The sequence below is a fragment of the Haemaphysalis longicornis genome, unplaced genomic scaffold (assembly GCF_048455015.1).
Source record: "Haemaphysalis longicornis isolate Haplotype H1 unplaced genomic scaffold, Haemaphysalis longicornis Haplotype H1 scaffold_12, whole genome shotgun sequence".
Taxonomy (NCBI): domain Eukaryota; kingdom Metazoa; phylum Arthropoda; class Arachnida; order Ixodida; family Ixodidae; genus Haemaphysalis; species Haemaphysalis longicornis.
This window is the reverse complement of record NW_027526225.1, coordinates 6,030,907-6,052,580: the sequence shown is the minus strand read 5'-3', so window position 1 is coordinate 6,052,580 and position 21,674 is coordinate 6,030,907. Positions and strand designations below refer to the sequence as shown.

At 48.9% G+C, this 21,674-nt stretch overlaps 1 protein-coding gene and 1 pseudogene across 6 annotated transcripts in view; both read right to left on the bottom strand.

Moving 5' to 3' along the window:
• LOC144162335 (microtubule-associated serine/threonine-protein kinase 3-like) overlaps window positions 1–21,674 on the bottom strand; it is a gene marked incomplete at its 3' end in the record, with an annotated part of 489,334 nt that overhangs the window by 362,459 nt on the left and 105,201 nt on the right.
• LOC144161849 (uncharacterized) lies at window positions 3,205–4,901 on the bottom strand (annotated as a pseudogene).

Below are 21,674 nucleotides of genomic sequence, written 5' to 3'. Positions count from 1 at the left end.
GCCGCTTGATACTCGATGTCTTGTTCCTCCGCCGTAAGGAAAGCCTCTAGCTCTTCGCTGATCTTCAAGAGCTCGGCGTGGTTGGCCATGAGTCGATCTTGCAAGCCCGTGAGCTTGGCGATGTCTTGACATCCAGCGTCGAGCAACGAGCGAGCTTCCTTTATAAGCCTCGTATTCTTGGCTCTTCGCGGAGAAATTAGCTCTTCAGTCGCTCCATTACGCGGTAGGCTGCACCTAATCGTCCCCCCAGCCGTGACGTTCCAGGACCACTTCGTTAAACGATTCCTCCCCCACTCGCAGCGCGAAGGGGCGGAGCAGATGAAAGACGGGCCCTTGAGGTCGTGCGTTGAAGTCAATCGTTGCCGCACGGGGTTTTCGGCACCAAATGTTAAGAAAGGGGCGGGCGAAGAGAAGCAGAGAGGCAGGAGGCCACCGTTCCGAGCAGTTTCTTCCTCTTCTCTTTATTCCTCTACCTCTTTTTCTACACAATGTTCGCCGCTTTTGTTCTACTGCCCGAGGTACGTGCGTCAAATAAAACGACTTCTGCAGGTACGTGGCGTCATGTCTTTCAGATCTGCGCGGTAGAATCGTCGTTAAATTATTTTTTTCGAACTTCCGTAAGTAGACTTACCTGCGGGTTGCCATCGGGGGCGAGTTACAATCGGGCAAATACGGTAAGTATCCCCAAGCAATTACCTTCTTTCTCGTCCCGCGGTCGCCATAAATTATCTCTCGTTCAAGACATTCTCGCAGAATATTCGGCATTTGGAATACGTTAAGGCGAACCGCAAATGTAATTGGGAATTTTCCCTTATGTTCAACCGTTAAAAGGATCAGAACATTTTTAAGCGAACTTTAAAACAGTTCAAACGCGAAAACAGAACCAGGTGCTTCGTGGTACCACCGAATGATCCTTAATGACTACGCTGCTGGGAAATTAAACTTTTCTAATTTTAATCTTTCGTTCAGGCAACGCGAAACGTTCCCATTGCTCATGTATATTCTTATGCACATCTTCCGAGCGCCAACGGCGTCGGAGCTGTTCAGAAGGTGCTCCATTCCAATTGCTTCTGAGGTCAGCTCGGATGTGATGATGCAGCTTTTGGTCGACATACCAAAAGAGCGCGGCAATTTTGAAAAAGAAAAAAAAAAAGGAAGGTGTCCGGTTTTCAGCAAAAAAAAATGGCCGCGTATCTGCTCCTTTCGTTGCAAATGTCGACGAAAGACGATATATAGTCGACTGGCGCCCCTGCCAGTCTAGTAAATGCCTCCCTTCTCTTTCCCGCTCACGTCTCGTGCTGTTCCTCTCCCGTCTCGTTCCTCCCAAGGTCACAAGCTAGAGGCTTGCTCAAGTCAATTTAAATTTACCGCGTTCCACTGCTCCAACTCGGGTGCCTCGATGCCAGCGCTGCCGTACGGTGGTGACGCGCGCGAATCGAGGTACCCCACTAAACGTTTATATCCACGTTGCCCTATACTCCACGAGCGTTTCAAATGGAATGTGAAACCCATCTAGTGGAACCTTTCGTTGATGTTGCCGTTTGATTTCTTAAATGCCGCCATGACAGCGGGCAACAGTAGGTGACGGTTTCCTGCAGTTGATGTTGTATTTCATTCGCTATCGCAAAAATAAAGCATTCATATTTTTTTAAATAAAGGAACACTGCAAATATCACTTATGTATTGATTTTCTGCCTTATATTTGCGTAATGTACTGTTCTTGGTCAACAGTGTTGACAAGTAAGAACATTCACACTGGACTTGGACGTTTAGATTTGGCTGTGCACGGGTATATAAGACTATTGCGCAGGTGCTGTTTCACTTTGGCCGGGTGGCTGAATTGATCAACAGACAGACAGACAGACAGACAGACAGACAGACAGACAGACCAAAATTTCTGGGTTTAAGTAGCCCAAGAAAGACTATCGTCTTTAAAAACATTTAACGCGTGTCCGTTCTTGGTATAGCGTGTCCGTTCTTGGTATATAACACGAAACAGCACACGAAGCCGGTCAAGACGAAGGCTAACGACGCGAAACACGTTAGAAGAAAATCTACATCGCCGAGAAATGAAAATAGTTTCGAAACCAACGCCGCTCCCAGCGTCGCAATCCCTCGAGGTGACCTCGCTAGTGGCAGACTCTTCACTGTCGCTTTCTTTACCCTAAAGCTTCATTTTACAATAGTCCCGTTCGTTTATTTTGTATTGGTGTCGGCACCCGTTATCCATGCAAAGTAGGGCCAGGGCTTATAGGTTACTTTGAATATAAGAGTCTATTGTGTGCCGCCGTCACTGGCGTGACCTGCTTCGGGCGCCTAAGCCACGAGCCGGGTCCTGGATCCCCGGCAAGGGATGTGAATACATCAAGGCCAGGAAGTCACGCGGCCGAGGCAGCGGAGACGCACGCGACCGGCCTGCCAATTGAGCCGTCGCTACAAGGCTGCCCCGTCCTTTCAATCACACTGCAAGGACTAGATCGCAAGAAGAAGAATGAAGGAAAGCCAATGCGCCCACGAAACGGGCACGGGGACGCGGACACGTCTTCGAGACTTCCATTATAGACATCCCTTCTCACCTCATCTGCAAGTGCATGCAAGATGCGCGTTACCCGCCGCATGAACAGCCTCGCCCATAAATTTGAACCTTTGCCGTTGTTAGCCACTGCGGTCGCGATCGCGCGAGGGCGAGACACGTGACGCGTTCGCTCAGATAAGAGCTGTCACTGTGTTCTGTCCAATCAACTCGGAAAGACGAGCCTTGACTATCTTATTTGAACGAATGGAACGTTATTAATGGCGGGGATGTTGACGTCTCCTGTCGTCGTCGTAATCGTCGTCTCATGTAGTAACAGTACTGAAACACCGGGACACTCGTTTACGCCTCGCGCTAGAACGCTTCGTACTTCAAAGACACTAGACTGGCTTTACAGCAAAGCTGTATACCTGTATACCCCCCAACGGTTTCATCAACGCCACAGCGCTAACAATACACTTATACACTCAGGGTGTCTAGCAAATTATTATTTTAAGATTCCCTGACCTTTCCAGGTTTTCCCTGACAATTTCAAGTGAAATTCCCTGACCGCTGCATAGGTGGCAATACATACATGCAAGACCATTAGTGCAGAACACAAAACATTGTTTTATTTAGAGCGCAAGCATAAATTATTCACCACAGATTGTAGTTGCTGACTAGAGTATTATTGCACAAAGTCTATGCAAACACAAATCGGCTTCTACTGTTTGTGTCAGCCATTGCACAAAAGTTCTTGAAGCACTGATCTGTTACTTCTTCAGAGCGTCTATTTTTTTCTTGCAGGAGACTAGCTTCTGTCAGCGATTCACTAAGCAGCCTTCGCTTCTTTTCTTCGAGTTCTTTGACAAGAGCAGCCACTCTTTTCTTGTCCTTCTGAGCACCTGACTCCACCCGTCTTTCTGCCTTCTTTTTCTGCAATTCCTCTCTGAAGACGCTGTAGGAATTGCGAACCATCTGCACCATATTGTCAGTAATTACAACTTTGTCCACACCACCTGCTGCCAACACAGCATCATGCACCAGTCGTTGTGCTATCAGTGAATCTTCTTTCAAGTTTTCGACGAGGCATTCTTTGTTGACTGAGAAGCCTCTTTCTACGGCAGCATTGCCGTGAGACAAGCAGAGGATGATCTTGATAAAAGACAGCAGCTCTTTGTGATCATGCGAGCAGAGATCTAGCCACAGAACGTCCAGCCTCTGCTCTTTCCTGTCAAAATTGTTCAATTTTTCTCGGGTGAGGCTCAATGAACAGATCTGTATTTAAGAACGATGGGCCCGCTCTGCTTGCAGACAAGTCAGCCACTGGTGTTCTGAAAGCACTTCAAGTGCGAGGGTCAATCGTTTTGGGCCAGCCTCCGGAGACAATGCGAATGTCGGGTCCAAACAGCTGGCACCCCTAGTTAGCTTATATTTTAACGGTGACCTCTCTACCGTAACCTTTCGACAGCACACTTTAACGAAGGAAACACAGTCTTTCTTGAATTGGTGCAAGGTAAGCTGTGGCATTTTGGGCACCTTGCGGAGCTCATTCTTCGCAGCGAACCCAATGTCAAAAGCGGGTACAGGTATACAGTTCTCGAGTTTTTCTGGGTTAACCTTGAGCAACTTGGCGGGAGTGTCTGCAGCCTCCAGGATTTCCTTCTTGACAATCCTTGCAAGCAACGACCGCAGGATATTGTGCAGTGCAGTTGAAAGAAAGGGCACCATCGGCTTGTCACTATGAAATTCTGCCAAAAATGGCTCCAGTTCCTCACAAATTGACAGCATGAAGGCTAGTTTTGCTGGCAACAGCTGATCACCAACTGCTTTCACAACGGCATTGTAGCTGGAGCACGTCGGCTGCTTCTTTGCCTTCGCAGAGCCCTCTAGAAACTTCACCAAGTTTGGAAGAACTTCTAGTGCCCTGGTGATAACCTGCCCATTTTCAAGCCACCTGACAGAACAGAACTTGAGGAAACACTGCACTCCCTGTAAAGGTGACGTAGTCAGCACGACGAGCAGGCACACATTTGAACAGGTTGTAGCTGCTACGAAGAAAGGCGATCATATCCCAGCCGGTTGCAGCATGACCTGCCTTGTATGCTCCATTCATTACGTGCAGCTCACAACTTCCAATATCTAGGATATTGTGACTCTCATCCGACTCTTTGAGTTCCTCCTTCAGTGACCTCAGGAACTTTATGTTCACATTCGGCCCATCCATTGAAACTTGCAGTATCTTGGCATGCTTGAGCTCTTCTGTGGCTTTCCTGAATGCAGATGCCAGGTCTTCCGCACACGTGTGCCCCAAGAAGCATGAAGTTAGGTACTGCGTTTTCACAGTGCCATCAGTAGTGTCATCCCAATATCGGACGAGCACATCCATCTATTGCTTCTGTGTCACTTTGTTTAGTGACTCGTCAAACGAAACAACTAAGAACAGCACACGGGCAAGGCTTGATAGCAGCTTCTTACGAAAGTAAGGCGCAATACCATGGCAAATCGTATACCCTACCTTTTCCTTCCCTAGGTGAAGTTTTTCAGCGACTTCACATCCCGGAAACATAAGAGGGAAGAGCGAGGCCGACGCCGCTGTTGACTGAAAAGATCCGTGAGTCGCTACCGCGTTTAAGCACCAGATTATCTCGGCCTTTGTCACAGCGCTCTTCAGAAGAAAGCCGCTCATCGATGTCTTCGCACTTGTGGTGGTTGCAGGCTCCGCGGGCGCACCTGTCCGGTCTCCGCTACATTGGGCCGAAGCGTTCGTCGCTGGCGTAAAAAACGACGACATGCCAGCTTGCGAAGCGCTCGACCGACACTTGAAAGCAGCAAGATGCTTCTTGCTGGACGCGTGACTCGAAACTGCAGTGCTTCCCGTGAGGATCATTCTGCACGGGCTTCATCCAGCTTGCATATTCCGAAATGTTCGGGTTCGTCCAGTCCGGATTAAATTCTAACTTCACTTCTGAAAAAACGATGAAAACACCACGCCGCCGGAAGGTTTCATCGTTCAAAACCATGGCGGAAATGGTTCAAAACAAAAGTGTATGCCCAGCATGCCCAGCGCGCGCTGCTCAAGGTTGCCAGGCCGCGGGGAAAAAAAGGCCAAACTTGTCAACCCTGGCGCTACTGCCCCACTGGCTTGGATTGGATCTGTCCCCGTTGGCTGTTTGCGCCGATTCGGGTGAGCAGAGTCCGCGCTCCACGCCGGAAAGTCAAGTCGCGGGACATTTTCCCTGACTGGGTTCGCTTTTAAGTGCGAATGCACTTCTTAAGCGAGCCTAAAGCGTCCGCCGCCGTCCGCATAGCAACAGCTGCGGGTGCGCGCGCTCCTCGTCTTCCTTGGCAACGGGGGGAGATGGGCGCGCGCTGCCTGGCCGCTGACATGGCACATACCCACGTGGGGGATTGGCCAGGAATCTCCTCGTCTTCCTTGGCAACGGGGGGAGATGGGCGCGCGCTGCCTGGCCGCTGACATGGCACATACCCACGTGGGGGATTGGCCAGGAATCGGGCGTGAGAAGGGCTAATGCACCCGCTTAAAGGAGTACTGACACGAAATTTCAAAGCTGAGATCCGCTCTAGCAATCAAGTACAACGACAACACAAATAGGTGTCTGTGAATAAATGCATCTTTCTTTCTTTGTAGTTGTGTGTGTGTGTGTGATCTCTCTTTCGCGAACATTACCGAACCGCGCAAATTCAACTCGTGCATTCGCACTTTCACATTCTTCCCCTCGGGGAAATGCGGGGAATTTTTTTTTTCGCAATATCCCCGACGATTCCCTGATTTTTCCCGGCGTGTATCATTTCCCTGATAATTCCCGTTTTTCCGGTTTTCACGGTTGCTAGACACCCTGACACTGCATGCTTCGCCCCTCCCCAGGTTTCACATTAGTGGAGATGGCCCGGGATTTTTTTTTTTTTCGTAATAAAGTCATCCATTCCATTTTTCATCAAATGGCCGCGAGGACCTTCGACAAAGTTAGAAAAGATATGAATGTTATGAAAGACGAGAAAAGGCTGCACGAAACCACGAGAAAGGAATCGCTGTGGGGCCGCACGCAGAGCTGCCGATTTCTCGGAAAAAAAAAACAACAACGGTGGATATCGATCTCTGTTCAGATTATTGTCTAGCGGAGCTGACCCTTATTTGATGACACAATGACAATTCACGGGCAAATCAGAAAAACACCCGACGTTAATGGCGCTTTTCCCCGACACCCATACATCCATCGGCCGTCCGTCCACGACACGAGCCACGTGGCATAACGAAAGCAAACAGAAGCAACAATAAAAAGGCTATGAAATTCTTTTCCTTATCAGTCAGGTGTTGCGCATAAGCATGACTGAACTAATGTACACACAAAACAAAGAATACGCAGTCATCGAGAGAGAGCACAGAAGCGAGCAAAGCAACACTGCGAGTAAAATACGGAATGGCCATGTATACAAAGGATGAGAACAAAAGAAAAACAGGGGGGAGGGGGTGGAGCGGGCCTAAAACCTACATGCACCCGAGTGCAGCTAGAACCAGGCAACGCCAGGTGTCGCTCCCCATTAATTAATTCATTCATCCATCCATCCATGCTTCCATCTATCCATTCATTCATTCATCGCTCCATCAAACTATTATTCATTCATTCATTCATTCATTCATTCATTCATTCATTCATTCATTCATTCATTCATCCGTCCATCTATCTCTTCATTCGTTTATCCATCCATCTATTCACTTCATTCATTCATTCATCCATTCATTCATTCATCTAACCATCCAACTAATCATTTATACATTCATTCAACCCTCCATCCATCCATCCATTCATCCACCCTTTTATTCCGTCCATTCATTTATGCACAAATCCATCTCTTCATTCCTTCATTCACCAGCCAACCTGTGCATAACGCAGGACGAAGGCCTCTCCCGAAGTGGAGCATTTCAGCCGACTACTCAACCAGGACGTCTAAACCCTGTCCTCGCGGCGATGTGCTATATATAGACCTCACACTACACGCAAGCCCCAATGCTAAGCTTTATACGACGGCCCGCAGCGATGGGAGCCAGAGGATGTTCACAAATCCTCGCATCCCCAAAGGCACTCCCGCGTCTATATAGAGTGGCTCGCGAAAGAAGCCTCGCTGCCACCGCAATCACAGCGGCGACGGCCGAGTGCCGCTGGTGGCGAAGGGCCCAATTTTCGCGGCGGACCCAGCGTTGCCTTCCGGGTCGAAGCTTTCAAAAGGGCGACCGCCGAAAATGACAAAACGCCACTCGCCACCGTTCCTCTCTTTCTAGTTTCATTCTCTGGCGAACGGCGTATTGATTTCCGCCGTCGGAGGCTTTCCCCCTTTCTGCCTCCGCGTGGACCGCCGCCTGTGCAAGGCATTGTTCCCCGCCGTTGGGAGTCACGGGAAATCATGCGAGATGTAGGCGTGCGCGACACGTGACTCACGCTGGCAGCGCGACGCAATATATACTGCTGCAACCGCGTCTGGCCGGCGGAGGGCTCCCGGGCTTTGAGGGAAAGCTTCCTTGCGTCTGCAGCGAAACGAAAGCGGCCGCGAAGCTTGGGTACACGCGAGTTTTAAATGCAGAGCATTTCAGTAACTCACGATGTCACCCGCGTTGACGTCCGCCGTAGTCCGCACCCCTCCCCCTACACTATATATAAAAAAAATACTATCCGGCGCCTGGTTTCGATCCCTCGACCCTGCGGGCGGAACGCAATGTACATGGTGCTCTACCCACTGCGCTACAAAGCCGACACAGAATGGGAGGCTACGAACGCGCCTTATATCCTTGACTCATTCAAACTACGTCAAGAAGCTGCTGGTACAACGCATTCACTACCACCAACTCCCCAAACACTAAACGTTAACGCAATACACCCACCCCCTATGCGACGCATTTACTCGAGTCCCCCTCGCGGGGAGATGGGCCCCAATTTTTATTTCCGCTTTTGCGCTTACTTTCGCGCCTGTATAAGGCGAAGGGGTGAAACACATGTGCGGAGAGCAACGCAATTCCGCAAGCGTTTCAGGGGCGGAGCACCGTAGGACCTCGCTTTGTCCGGGGCTTGGCGTCCGTGTACACAGTGTCGCGCACGCGCGAGGAGCATTGGATTGGACTGGATTGGATTTAAATGGATTGGATTGTATTGGATTAAATTGAATTGTATCGAACTGGATTGGATTGGAATTGTATATACTGTACACACGCGCTGTCACTCATTTACATGCGCGAGTGGGCAATGCCACGGGTGCGAGCCCCACTCGTCATGATTCACTTCGTGGAGATGCTTAAATTTTTTTTAAAGACGATTGCCTTTCTTAGGCTACTTAAACCCAGAAATTTTGGTCTGTCTGTGTGTCTGTTTGTCTGCCTGTCTGTGACTCGATTCAGCCACCCCGCCAAAGTAAACAGAAGCTGCGCAAGTGTCTTATATACTCACAGCCAAATCTAAACGTCTAAGTCCGGCGTCAATGTTCATACTTGTCAACATTGTTGACCAAGAACAAGAGATTACGCAAATTTGAGGCATAAAATGAACACATAAGTGATATTTGCAGCGTTACTTTCTTGAAAAATCATGGATGCTTGGTATTTGCGATAGCAAATGAAATACTACATTAATTGCAGAAAGTCGTCCCCTGCTGCTGCCAGCGCTCCTATGGCTCATGGCGGTATTTAAGAAATCAAACGGAAACAGTTACGAAAGGTTCCATTAGATGGGATCCACGTTCCGCTAGGAACGCACGTGGAGAAGGGCAACGTGGTTCTATAAACGTTGTACTAAGGCGACTCGCTTCACGCGCGTCTCCGCCGTACTGCAGCGCAGGCATCGAGGGACGCGGCCTGTAGCAGTGGAACGCGGTAAATTAATTGACTTGAGCGAACCTTTTGTGTCTACCTTAGGAGGAGTGCGACGGGAGAGGAACAGCACGAGAGGTGAGCGGGAAAGAGAAGGGAGGCAATTACTTGGCAAACGCCGACAAAGTTGCAAATGCCGACAAAGACTATCGTCTTTTGTCGACATTTGCAACGAAAGGAGCGGATACGCGGTCATTTTTTCCTTTAGGGAAACCGGTCAGGCAGCTGTCAGGAGCCCGCATGACGGCTGGAGTACAGGCTTCAGAGAGGGGGGAAAAAGAAAAAAACAAGTGCGGAAACGCGTCGTTCTCTGCTTCTGGTCGAACAATAAAATATTTATTCTCTCTCTCTCTCTCTCTCCGCTCATGTGTTTCGCCCTTTATGTTTTCGTAATGCGTTAATGAAAGCGCACAGTGCCACTGCCATTCTAAAAAAAGAGTACGACCACAGCCCGTGTTAAAATCGGTTATTAATGAGCCACCCAATGACAGCCCATTTGTTTCTTTTAATGACGCCGGAACGCAGTTAATTCAAAGGGAAATGACCATTCATCATGAATGTGCGGCCGTTAACGCGTTGGAGTGGGAGTGAGTGAGAATTAGCTATCATTATTACTATTATTATTGTTGTTGTTGTTATTATTGTACAAACCACTTTGGGCATCACCACCCGACGTTGTTTCCTGACGAAGGGAAGAGGCACGTGCGTGGCTCAAGAAGAAGGTGACACGGCTGAAGAACTTTTAAATAATTTCGGGCATCGATGCACGGGGCTGAAATTATGCAGCTGTGAAGACATTATCACGTAGTGAAGGCGGGTGCAAGGTTCTCGCAGAATTGAACGTTTATTTTGGCGAACCTGTGCTCCTCAAAAAATTTTGCTCGATCAGTTACGTCCATTTACGCTATTTTAACGATTGCAGGTGGAACTTTCGCGATATCTGCATTTTTGTGGAAATGCAGGGCGTCACACGGTCCTGGCGTCGGGGGGTGCTCGGGAAAGAATGCTACGCATTAAAAGGGAGAAAAGAAGGAGAAATAAACACAAGCGGCGAAGTGGTCAAACAAAACGACAAACACAGTAGAGCGTCGGCGGAATGCTGCGGCGTTTGCCGGCGAGAATTTACCTCTCGGCGTTATTCTTTCCGGAACCACCGAATTACATTGAGAACAACACCGACGATCAAAGAACATTATAGTCTGGTGACGACAGAGTGAAACACTCTCCGTGTTAAATAACATGGCTTGTGTGCATACGAAAAATTTAAACCGTTCCACTCAATGTGAAAGCTGTCTGAAGTGCAGAGCACTGGTGATTCGACATTATGGGCTGTGGCGCCGTTATCCGCTCACTGCTGCTGCCACCCATCACGCTCTTCGCCGCCCTGTCTCACTCCTCTCTTCGTGAATGGAACGGAGGTTTGTCCAACGCAATTCAAATTTCCCGCCTTCGCCGTGCTTGCGCGCCCCCTGCCTGAAACTGCGCCACCGGGAATTCTGTTCTTTTTGTGCTCGCTTTTCTTTGCGCACGTGCCGGCGTTGCGCTGCCACCTTTTTCTGCTTAATATCGTAAAAACCAACCCAACGAGCGTTTTTAACTAAATGAACGCGGGCGCGGCCAGTTATTTACGTATATTTTGCCTCAAATGTACCTGCAGCTTTTTTTTGTTTTATATCTTTGCGCTAAACAACGGGGAGATGTATGACAAGCGCCAGTGGTTCACGAGTTTCGAAAGGTTACGACTATAATATAAACCGCTTGGTTTTCGAAGACTCTGTGGGACGCCGCTACGACAAGACTGCGCTACGGCGGTACGCCGAAGGGCACCACTTGGGTCCAGCGAGCGCGCTACGACGACAAGGCGAGCCCCTAAAGTGCTCTGCACTTAAAAAGAAACGGCAGGAAATATGAGCTTCGCTTCAAAAACAGATGAGAGAGCCGGGCGGGGCCAGACGCTTGCGACAAAACACACAAGTGAACAAAACAGAAGGACGATTCGTGGTCAAGCCCAAGTAGGTACACTGACCCCCTAAGCCGATACTCAGCTATGCATTGTGTAGACGAAGCTTGAAAAACAAGTTTTCCGTTGTTGTTTTCCACTTTTGTCTTACAGAGGGTAAAACGAAGCACGGGGCCATCTCAGAGGAGGACCGGAAACCGTCTTTCGGCTGCGCGTTCGAGCGAATAATTTACGAAGGTGGCGCTCCTTTGCCACTTTTTGACTGCATGCGCTCAGGCAAGACGAAGGATCTTGAACTGCTACTCGAAACTCAGGCAGACGGGTCGATTTCGATCTCAACTTTCAAATATCTTTTTTATTATTGTTGTTTCCAGGAAATACGTGCTAGACGAGTTAGTGGGCTGACCGAATGACTAACAGCCACTGGTTTCCTTTTACCCGGGGAACAGTTTTGAAGGCGACAGTTTTTATTGGCTTTCGAAATCAGAATGAAAAAAATGTAGGTCCGTTCGCTGCATAAGACGAATCGGCGCGAAGTTTGAACGCTAACTAATGTACCCACTCCTGATTGCGCGCGGCCCGAGGCGGCAGTTTCAAGAGGCGCTATGAAGACTAAATACAAATTTGTTTAATTTTTAGCGAACTAACTTTGGTAACTCACTCAGCTCCATTCGAGCTACGAAAGGCGTTTTTTAGCTGCAAAGAAAGCGAATGAAACATTGAAAAACTTCCTAATTTCTTGCCACAAAGTTCGTGCCACAAATTTCACGGCTCCTTTAAGTAAGTATTCAATAATGTCAGAATTTCCTCCATATTTCTCGACATCCCAAATTAAAGTTGTCTCTCACTCTCCGCACATCGTCGTATCACAGACCCCCATTTCCATCTCCGATCGATACGCAGGGACTGCGCTAACTTAGGGCCGACTTGCGTAACTAAACAGCGTAGACGTAAGGTCCGAATTTGTCGTTATGGTAAGACGGTTAAGAACTCCCCAAGTACATGCACTGTTGACCATGCGGCCGCGTATAGGTCAGGCTCGAACGAGCGAAAGTGCGCAAGAAAAACAGCGCATTCGGCTTGCGCAAACACGGTGCACTCGCGCAGAACTGGCTTCGTGTCCCAACGCCACGATCATTGTAATGAATTAGCAAAGATCGCCCGCCCCGTCTTCTCAAACTGCTCACAGCATGCGCACTGTGCCTGTTGGTTGCGCCAGCTAGAGCTGTTGCCGAAAAAGCGGCCCGTTTTATAGCGCAAGCTCTATTACTCCCGGTAGAAACTCAGAAAACAGCTCGTAGCGTCAGTCTGACCTTCAAGCTCAGCCGAGGTCAAGCCAGCGCCTCGCGTGGATGCGCAGTGAAAACATATAATCGCTCGTTCTACCCAAGGGTAAGAAGAGAGGCATATGGGGAAAGAGTTCGGGTGCGTGCGACCAGAAAATGATACGAGTAGGCGCTGATTGCATCTTGTGTCACAAGATAAGGTATCAGAGTGCCGCCACTGCTGCACGCAAGTCAGCGATGGCGGCCATTTTGGCGTTCATCAGTGTTGCGAGATTGCCGCATCTACGGCCTCGCGGTTAATTTCGACAGGGTCGTTTGCTTACGATGCAGCAAAACGGAATCTTTGGACACACTTGCGCTGCTGAAATGCTGTTCACGCGTTATCTCTGATTCGCATTCGGTACGAAGTCAGTCGCGCGCAGCCGCAAAGCAGGGCGGGCAAGCTCAGCCCACCAGAGTTGACCGACTAAAACGCATAAACAACAAAATGGCGGCGCCCATCAAGTGTCGCAGTGTAAACAAATGTCACGCAATGCGAACTGACCAACGATCATGGCGGCGGAACGGAAACATAGGAGAAAAGACTGCCGATATTATGTACCCTTATAGTGACACCAGTTGCACACCAGTTCAGTGAGCGTTCCCGCCTGCAGAGCCGACTGTGCCGAACAGCGTCTGCGTTTTGTCTGTGTGTAATCGTGTGCGCGTTCACTGCGCGCTCTCTACGCGAAAGCCGAGCTTTCGCTCGATAAACTTCGCTTAACCGCATCTAACGACATAATTTTTTTTTCCCGTCACTAACGGTCGCACCACCGTCACAGGGTAGAATCAGTGCTGTGAGCTGAGGCGCACATGATCTTGCATCCTGGACGGAAATTGTTCCACCTTACCGACACCACCTCTTATTGAAAACGCGGAAAGCGTGCACTATAGCTGCGACGCCCCATGTCTGTACAGTGGCGGTCCCAAGGGGGGGGGGGGGGGGGCGAAGGGGGCGATCGCCCCCCCCAAAGAGGTCCTCAGCTTCTCTTTTTTTTTTTTCGAAGCATTCCACTTGCGCGAGGTTAAATCCTACTTGCGCGAGGTCGCAAACGTGTTGCGACCGTCAGAAGTGCGGGCTCGAGTCAGCCGTTGCACCGCCTACGGGGAGTCAAAAACCACTGTGTCGCTAAGTGATTTGTGCGCAAGCGGGTTACACCACATACGCGCACACGCCGGCATGGTTGTCACCTCCTCCGCAGAACTGGCGCAAGGAGAGGTGCGGTTCTTATTCGCCCCCCCCCCCCCCCTTCCTAAAAAAAAAATTCGCCCCCCCTAAAACCAATCTCTGGGACCGCTACTGTGTCTGTAACACCCAGTAGAAGGCATGAGACACCTCCCAGCGCATAGTGTCTGTCTAAAAAGCCGTTGATCGGTGGTAAGTAACAGGGCACTGTCACCGCCCTAAGATATGACTTCTAGTGCTAAGATGTGTGGGGATTTTTTAACGGCGAAGCTACTTGGCAAATCGTGATTTTTTTCTGTCCGCAGTTAAAAATACCAAGAACATGCCTAGCGTGCACCCGTGTGTACGTGCCTCGCGGCGACCGCCAGGCGTCAAACCAAGCATACCCACTTAGGGGGATTGGCCAATAAAGATTGGTAAAAATAAAGCACTCCAGCGTTCACCGTAATTTTGGCAACACTCGCTCGGAACGAGAAAGACACGTCATTGCGTGCGGCCCTCCAAGGTGATTTCCAACGATTATAACCTCCGAAAAAAAAGAATCTGCCACTTATAGCAGCAGCGATGGAGTATAGGTCGTTTCGGCAGCGAAGAAAAGCAAATCGGCTGCAATAGTGGACTTAAAGGGACACTGAAGTGAATTTGTCGAGGTCACGTTTTTGCTTGCACTGCGTAGACTGGCTCAAATTAACACAATTTTCATCGTTTATCTGGTTGATAAGTCGGTAATTATTTTATAAAGACTGAAAGTGGAGAAACTCCCATGCGCGGTCTGCGGCGGCCGCACCAACTAAAGGCTGTGGCGACGGGCTGGAGGTGCACCGTGATTGGACGATGTCCAGGATTAGCACTCAAACAAGTTTCGGTTTCGGTTCTGTAAAACATGCTTGATTTCCGACGTCATCGTTGTATGGGCATTCTCGATATCTCAGAAATCGTCGTACCGCACTTCTGCCATGTTGTAGGCTATAAAACGCATGAGATAAGCCTCCCAGGACGGCTTGGAATTGTAGCAATCACTAGCCGAGGCCTACGCAGTGGATGAACGCCCTCTGCGTCACCGCAGACGCTCAAATGCCATGCGCTTTTCCCCCATATTTGGAGCTTGCCTCCCTCATGCCTGTATCGTAAAAAGCGTGTTCGCACCAGGCCAAGGGTCTGCTGATTCTGGCCTGTGCCCACTTTCCGCAAGCAGTCGGTGCTTATGCCAACAGCACGCCAACGAGAACTCGCTAGCGTGTCAGTGTCAGTCTGCGTGCGCTCTGCGAACTCGCTCGTGGAGCAGTGAACGTTATGGCCCAGAAATGGTGACCTCAGTATAGGAAACATCGGCCGAAAACAAAAAAATAAACTAACTTACAAAAAAAAAAAAGATTTGCCCTTGGACATTCCAACTCACGACTTTCGAAATAACATACCTAGCGCCCCAGACCACTCAGCCACGGGCAAGCGCTGTCTCTAGTGGAAATAAAAGGTATATAACGTATAACCAGTTCCACTTTTATTTAGTTTTAGCGTTTAAAGTAGTTTAGGTGACTATTTGTTGTACAGTGCTCGTGCAGTAAGCGTCCTCAAAATTCCACAATATCTCACGTCTAGCAATTGCATTTTTTAGACGGAAAAGCGTTCTCAGATGTGCGGTCGTGCTGCTGACCGCTGTATTTCTTCAGCCAGCGCAAAAAAGTGCTTCCTGCGCCATAGCTTTACGCTGTGCGGTAAAAGTATCAGTTGATATTATTTCCTTAGTACCTATATTGACTTCGCTGGCTCTTCTCCAGCCTTCAAGCGGCCTCAGATTTTCCTACCAGCGTACCAGCCGGCGAAGCGTCGCATGTGCGTTTGTGCGCGCTTGTGTGGAGCGACCTAGACTTGGAGCTTGATGCAGTGTACAAAGTAACAAACTAAAGAAAGGCTCATTCTTCCATTCACAAACGTGTCGTGACTTCGTTTCAACTGAGCGAACGAATTGCGACGACCCGTCGACGGCCGGCGGACTAAAGGCTGGGCCGACTGACTCTGCCGAATGTCGGCGAGCCGTGCAGTAGCTCAGCAATGGCCAAGCCAAGTCATCTCCCCCTGACGTCACACGAAAACGCCACAGAAAATGGGCGGGGATGCAGAGAGGAGGACAGCATTTTTGAATTGACTTTTCTACTAAATAAATTCGCGTAAACGCGCTCAGAATGGTCAAAACATGGCCTATGGACTCCGGACTACAATTTGCGCTAGTAATCCCGCAAAGTTCACAAATCACTCCAGTGTCCCTTTAAATCGCCGTGATGGTCGTGAAGGTTGCGTACAGCTTCGCTACCTTCAAGTCTCACGCGTTAGGGTGAGCTGCCTCCATTTTTATTTAATGCAGAAGCATTATTTGGCGAGTACACCAACACAAATACCCTGCGTCTACACAAAAATGCGTAGTTGGTGATGTTCAGACATTTAATCGCTATAAGAGTGTAACAGTCGGCCATTGAAAAAAAAAAAAAACGAAAACGAAACACACGAAACCAAAGTCATTTAATCTGCCTACTGATGTCGAAATCTCGCAAACATTGTCCAGGGAAACTGTCTGTCACGAGCCGGGGTTCGCATGCCGGGAGAAAAAAAAGTGGCTACGGCTTAGCTCAGCGAACTTTTGATTTAGCTAACCTTAACATTTGACTTAGCTGTATTGCCGACCACGTCTCAACGCCGTTCGGTTCCGTGCAACGCTCACAGAAGGAGGCCGGGCGAACGCGGCGTTCATTCATGGCGAACGCAACGTTCCTCTTCGCAGAGCGCAAGACGAGTCACGTTGCCCGAAACTTTTTGCATTTTATATTTATTACCAGGTTACTTATTCATTGCGGGGTTTTTAATATGCAAGTAAACTTAAATGTTGCAGTTGGAGATTGCGAAAATACGAGCGCCACCCCCAGTGGAAAACGGGAACCGCGCCTTTCCACTTCGCACCGCTGAAAAGGGGCGCTTCTTGTCGTGCCCACAGGTATGCTACGATCCACGGTGTTCCGAGGGCCGTTTTTACCACCGTAAAGTTCGTTTCGTCGAAACAGACGCATGAATAGATTCGCGCCGTCATCACAGATAGTGCTCTACTGAGTGGTGTCAAAATTCTTCACGCCAGGCCGCATAACATTCTTTTGGATCCCGGCGGACGAAAGGCACGATCTGAATGGTGCTCGTTTTGCTTTTCTACGCTTGCACGAGATAGCAGGATGCGGTTGCAGCAGTAGCTTTACAATTTAAGTGGGCTACACGTGCACTATTTGTTTATTCATTCTGATCGTCTTCTTTGACTCTTGAACTACGCATGAAATGCGCGACAGAGCATCAGGTAATTAATCCAATGTCTACATTAGCTACACACGTTTGTTTATACGTGCGTTATTGATTTAATGCGTTTCGATAGTGTGTTCCGCATTTTAGCGCAAGTGAACACACGGTATGCAGGAAAATGTATATGAGGCAACATATACAATAATTAATCACAGTGGAAGCCTATCCGCACTCTTTATTAGCTTTTGATTGCCTGCGTTGTTGTTGTTATAGTAATATTAATATTATTGTGAATATTATAATTATTATCAGTACTATTGTTATCGTTATTATTATCAGCCTATTTCTGTCTACAGCAGGATCAAGGCATCTCCCTAAACTTATGGCTCAAAGGGTGGGTCCATAGGTTCATATCGTGTGGTTAGCACTATGTTAACTAAGTATAGTGACTACATAGATTATTTCATTGCGTTTCAATTGTGTGTTCTGCATTTTCTCTTCACGTGAATCAACAAAATATGGCAGAATAAATTTGTAGCAATAAATATACACACTGGGCAATTACTGTATATGTTTAGAATACAATCATAACTATAATTCCGCCACTTATAATTTATACTTTACGCTTCAGTTCCGTGCTTCGAGATTCAGCTTTAAGTACAAGAACGATATATTCACAAAAATGCAGTTACAGCTATAAGCCGATAAATAATTAGACAATGCAGGCGGTGGTAATTTATTAGAGGTTCTTAAATAAGGTTTTTATAACCGGTTTACTGCAGGGCCCGAGAAATACCTGAGGAATACATAGTGCGCGAAAGTATATATGCATGAATAATTGCTTAGCGACTGTGGTGTGGGATGGCTCCTTTTGTCTGCAGAAATGTATTTTGGATTAGGAGGAAAGGTGGGTCGTTGCCACCGAACATTATGATCGCGCAAATAGAAAAACGTATCCGCGTCTCTTAATAATAAAGGCTGATTTTAATTTAAAATTTACCTTTACGATTGGTGTTGTCACAAGTCGTCTTTGTAGCCGAAATCAATTTAGGAAAGTTGAAATATATCGAAAATATCAGATCGAAATATATCAAATATATCGAAATATATCGAAATATATGAGATCACGTTTATTTCGAATACAGATGCCAGTTTTCACTCAAAACTATGTGCGCATGAAAGCTAGTATTCATTATAACCCAAATATACAAACGCGCTTGTTGATGTTCCAGATTTCGCGTTTGGCTCCAGTGTGCGACAAGGCAGGAGGACCTGGCTCATTTACCACCTCGACAGACCTACAGCACCTACCGGCTGTGTCCTGTCCATTTCACCAGCAGAGACTACGCGGACCTTGGACAGACAAGGCACTGGACACATATGCACTGGCAGGATACTCTTGTCTAGATTGTGTGTACTAATAAATCAAAACAACGTCGTACTTATAATAAGTGGTGCAAAAAGAAGTGGACGCGCAAAACTTCATCAATTAGGACAAAACAATTGCTCTTTTGATAATGTGGCGGGTTGCGCAACAGGAACAAGGTCATGCGCTGGCCATCTGAATATATTCCACTCACTCAATTTTCCTTGCATGTGCGTCCCAAACGAATTTGGCGCTAAATTGCCCCCCCCCCCCCCCCCCCCCCGCTCGGCTTTTCAGTCTTCATTAAAATGGCGTCTCCCAGTGCATGTCTGCAACGCGCCGCCATGTTTTTAGTACCGCCCCCCAAACACCAGGGGTTTGTCCGGCGCTGCGAGCGAATATCGCGTCCCATGCAAGGTATAGGAAGTTTCACTCCCCTGGGGAGGCTGCGGGGGTGGTTGGCTGCCTCGACCGCAGCGGCGATGGCGACCCCTGTCGGCGCCCGCAGGCGCCAACAGCAGGCCCGGCGAATCAAACGATGCGATTCGAGGGGTGTGTCGCCGGGGGTGTGTCTCCCGTCAAAAGGGGACCTTGCGCATCCTCCACGAAATCGCTGGACGAAAGTAGTGCAGCTTTGCTTTAAAACAACAGTGCCGGAGGAATGTACACGTGCCTCCTCGAGAGGTGGGGGGTTCCGAAAAGGGCGAACAGCAGGCTCCTGCGATGGCGAGTGAGCGGAACGAGCTTCGGAGTGAGCTGCACCGCCATGCTGTGCCGCGAATTTCAACACAACGTTCAACAGCACACTGTTACGAATCAGGCCGCCGCTGTGCTTCGTGCAATACTCCATGGCTGTGTGGCGAAACCTCCACTACGTCCGCCTTTCTAGCAGGCCTCCCTGTTGGTGACTCACGCTTGCAGCCGACGGATTCAAACAAGCTGCTACACGTCTGGATCGCTGGCGCCTCGCTATCCGCGCGATTCAAACTTCGGCGTTGGCAGACGAGGCCTGCTTCAACTTGTCCGAAGGACGCGGAAGCCGCTGCGGGGACCTCCTCTCTCTCACCTCTCAGACTCAGCGTGCGCCGCCACTACCGACCGCTCACGAACTCTGGAAAGAGTGTTGCGTGTGTCTGTGCCGTTCTTGTCGTGTGCACAATCTAGTGGGAACGCTTGTTTTGACCTGGCGCTTTGGGTATAAATAAGACCGCCCAAGCGCTGTAGTTCATTCCTGTTGGAGCAGTGAAGCAATGCTGTCACTCTGCTCGAGTCCTGTACCGTAACCTCGCCCATTGTTATTGTCTGGCTTTGGCCCATCCATCGCCATACAGTAAAAAAGTACGTTTGCCTTTGGCTTCTGGGCTTCTTCGAGGCAGCAACATTGGCTGGCCGCTCGCTTCACCACGCTACCACACGCATGTCGGAGGCGACGGAGCTCGTCTCGGGTACGCCTTCCCGGATGCAACAACACCAACACGACATCGAACTGGGCTTTCAAATCAGTAGTAATAAACGTTTTTGACGTGAAAAGAAGAGTATGACGGTGAGTAATTCAGCGTTCTCGGTCCAGAAGGCCGCCAGCCCGCGCTGCTTCCAAGGCTCTCAACATCAACCCCACGGCTTGCTGTTTCACCGGCGAAGGCTTGGCTTTTGCCTTCATATTCTTGGAAAGTTCTAAGCATCCCTCGCTAATTTTTTCGCCTGTCCAAAAAACGGCCGCCGCGGCAGACGTCGTACACGTGCAGTCGCGCTCAGCAGCACAACGCCTTATAAGACCGCTGCGAATTTCGCCATGGCGCGAATTTCACCTGCGAATTCGCAGATGCGGCGCCACTTGTGCGGCAAGAGGATATATTCTCGTTGTTGTGACAAATTTCCAAACGTTTGGAACAGTCGAACTTCTCATGCGAACGCCGCTTGGCATCTGGCAATTAGCCGCAGCGATGGAAATAGAAAAAGTAGATCGTTTTGCCGCGCGAGCGGCGCCGCATAGGCGAATTCGCAGGCGAAATTCGCACAATGTAGAGCGGGCTGTAGAGTCAATGCGGCGGGAACTATCCAGTGGATTCATTCCCGGCTGCTTCTGCGCGAGGCAGAATTGGGCCACTGGTATTTACTATTAAAACAGATGTAGACGCCAGACGTTCCGTGTAAAAAGCGCTGGCGCGGTTTCTCAACAGGTGTACCCCGCTGCAACAGCTGACGAGATATAGGTGCCTTGAAATGAATAGTGCGGCGGGCTGCGCTTCCGAGAATGCCGAGCGGTCCGCTCGATGGAACCGCAAGGTTTTCGTGGGCGATTCGCGAAATAAGCACAGCCGGTAGAGTATACGCTTCCGCTCGTTCCGGAACGAATGCGCGCATGCGCAGACGGGTCCCGGTTGGAAATGCAAAATTTCATTAAATTTTGGACAGGTTCCCTGTCGGACATGTAAAATTTCATAAAATCTTGAACAGCGTGAAAAAGTGAGATTGCATTATGTTTTTTTTTTTCTGAAAAATATGAAAAATTGAAAAATGAGGATTGCGCACAGATGTATTCAAATACCGACATTTTAATTAAGGCGAACGCTTTAGATGTCTCATTAAACGCGAAAGTGACCGCAGTTGTTGGTGACAACACAAATGGGGCCAAAATGACGGCTACTGCAATGAGAGAGTAAGTAACTCAAATATCTATAAAGACACATTTCGGATCGAACGGCATTTGATACTGCGTCACCAGAACAGTAGCTAAGTACGGTGACTACAGCGCTAACCTGGTACCCAGCCAGAATGCATGGGACAAGAATTAGCCTGAACGTGACGGCAACAAAACACGGTGCAGCAGAGAAGAACCCTTCGATAATCGCTCGCTTTTCGCCTTCGAATCACTCATAAAACTTGAGTGCCCAATTACCTTTTTTTTTTTTCTTTAACGGAAAAGAGAATACTATAACTGCTACATGCTGAATCCCAAAAGTCCCAGCAGAGCGTCCGCTCTCAAAATCTGTGCACGATTTCACGTCAAGCCATCGATTTCAGAAACCGCTTCCCTCCCTGCGGATCAGTCTCGGAAAGGCTCACCTGCTTCAACAATAAAGTGTTTACCAACCCAAACCACCTGCTTCAGTGACCTTTATGTGCAAAAAGGAGCCGCTGGTGTACTAGGGGAGTGATTAAGCGGAAAGTA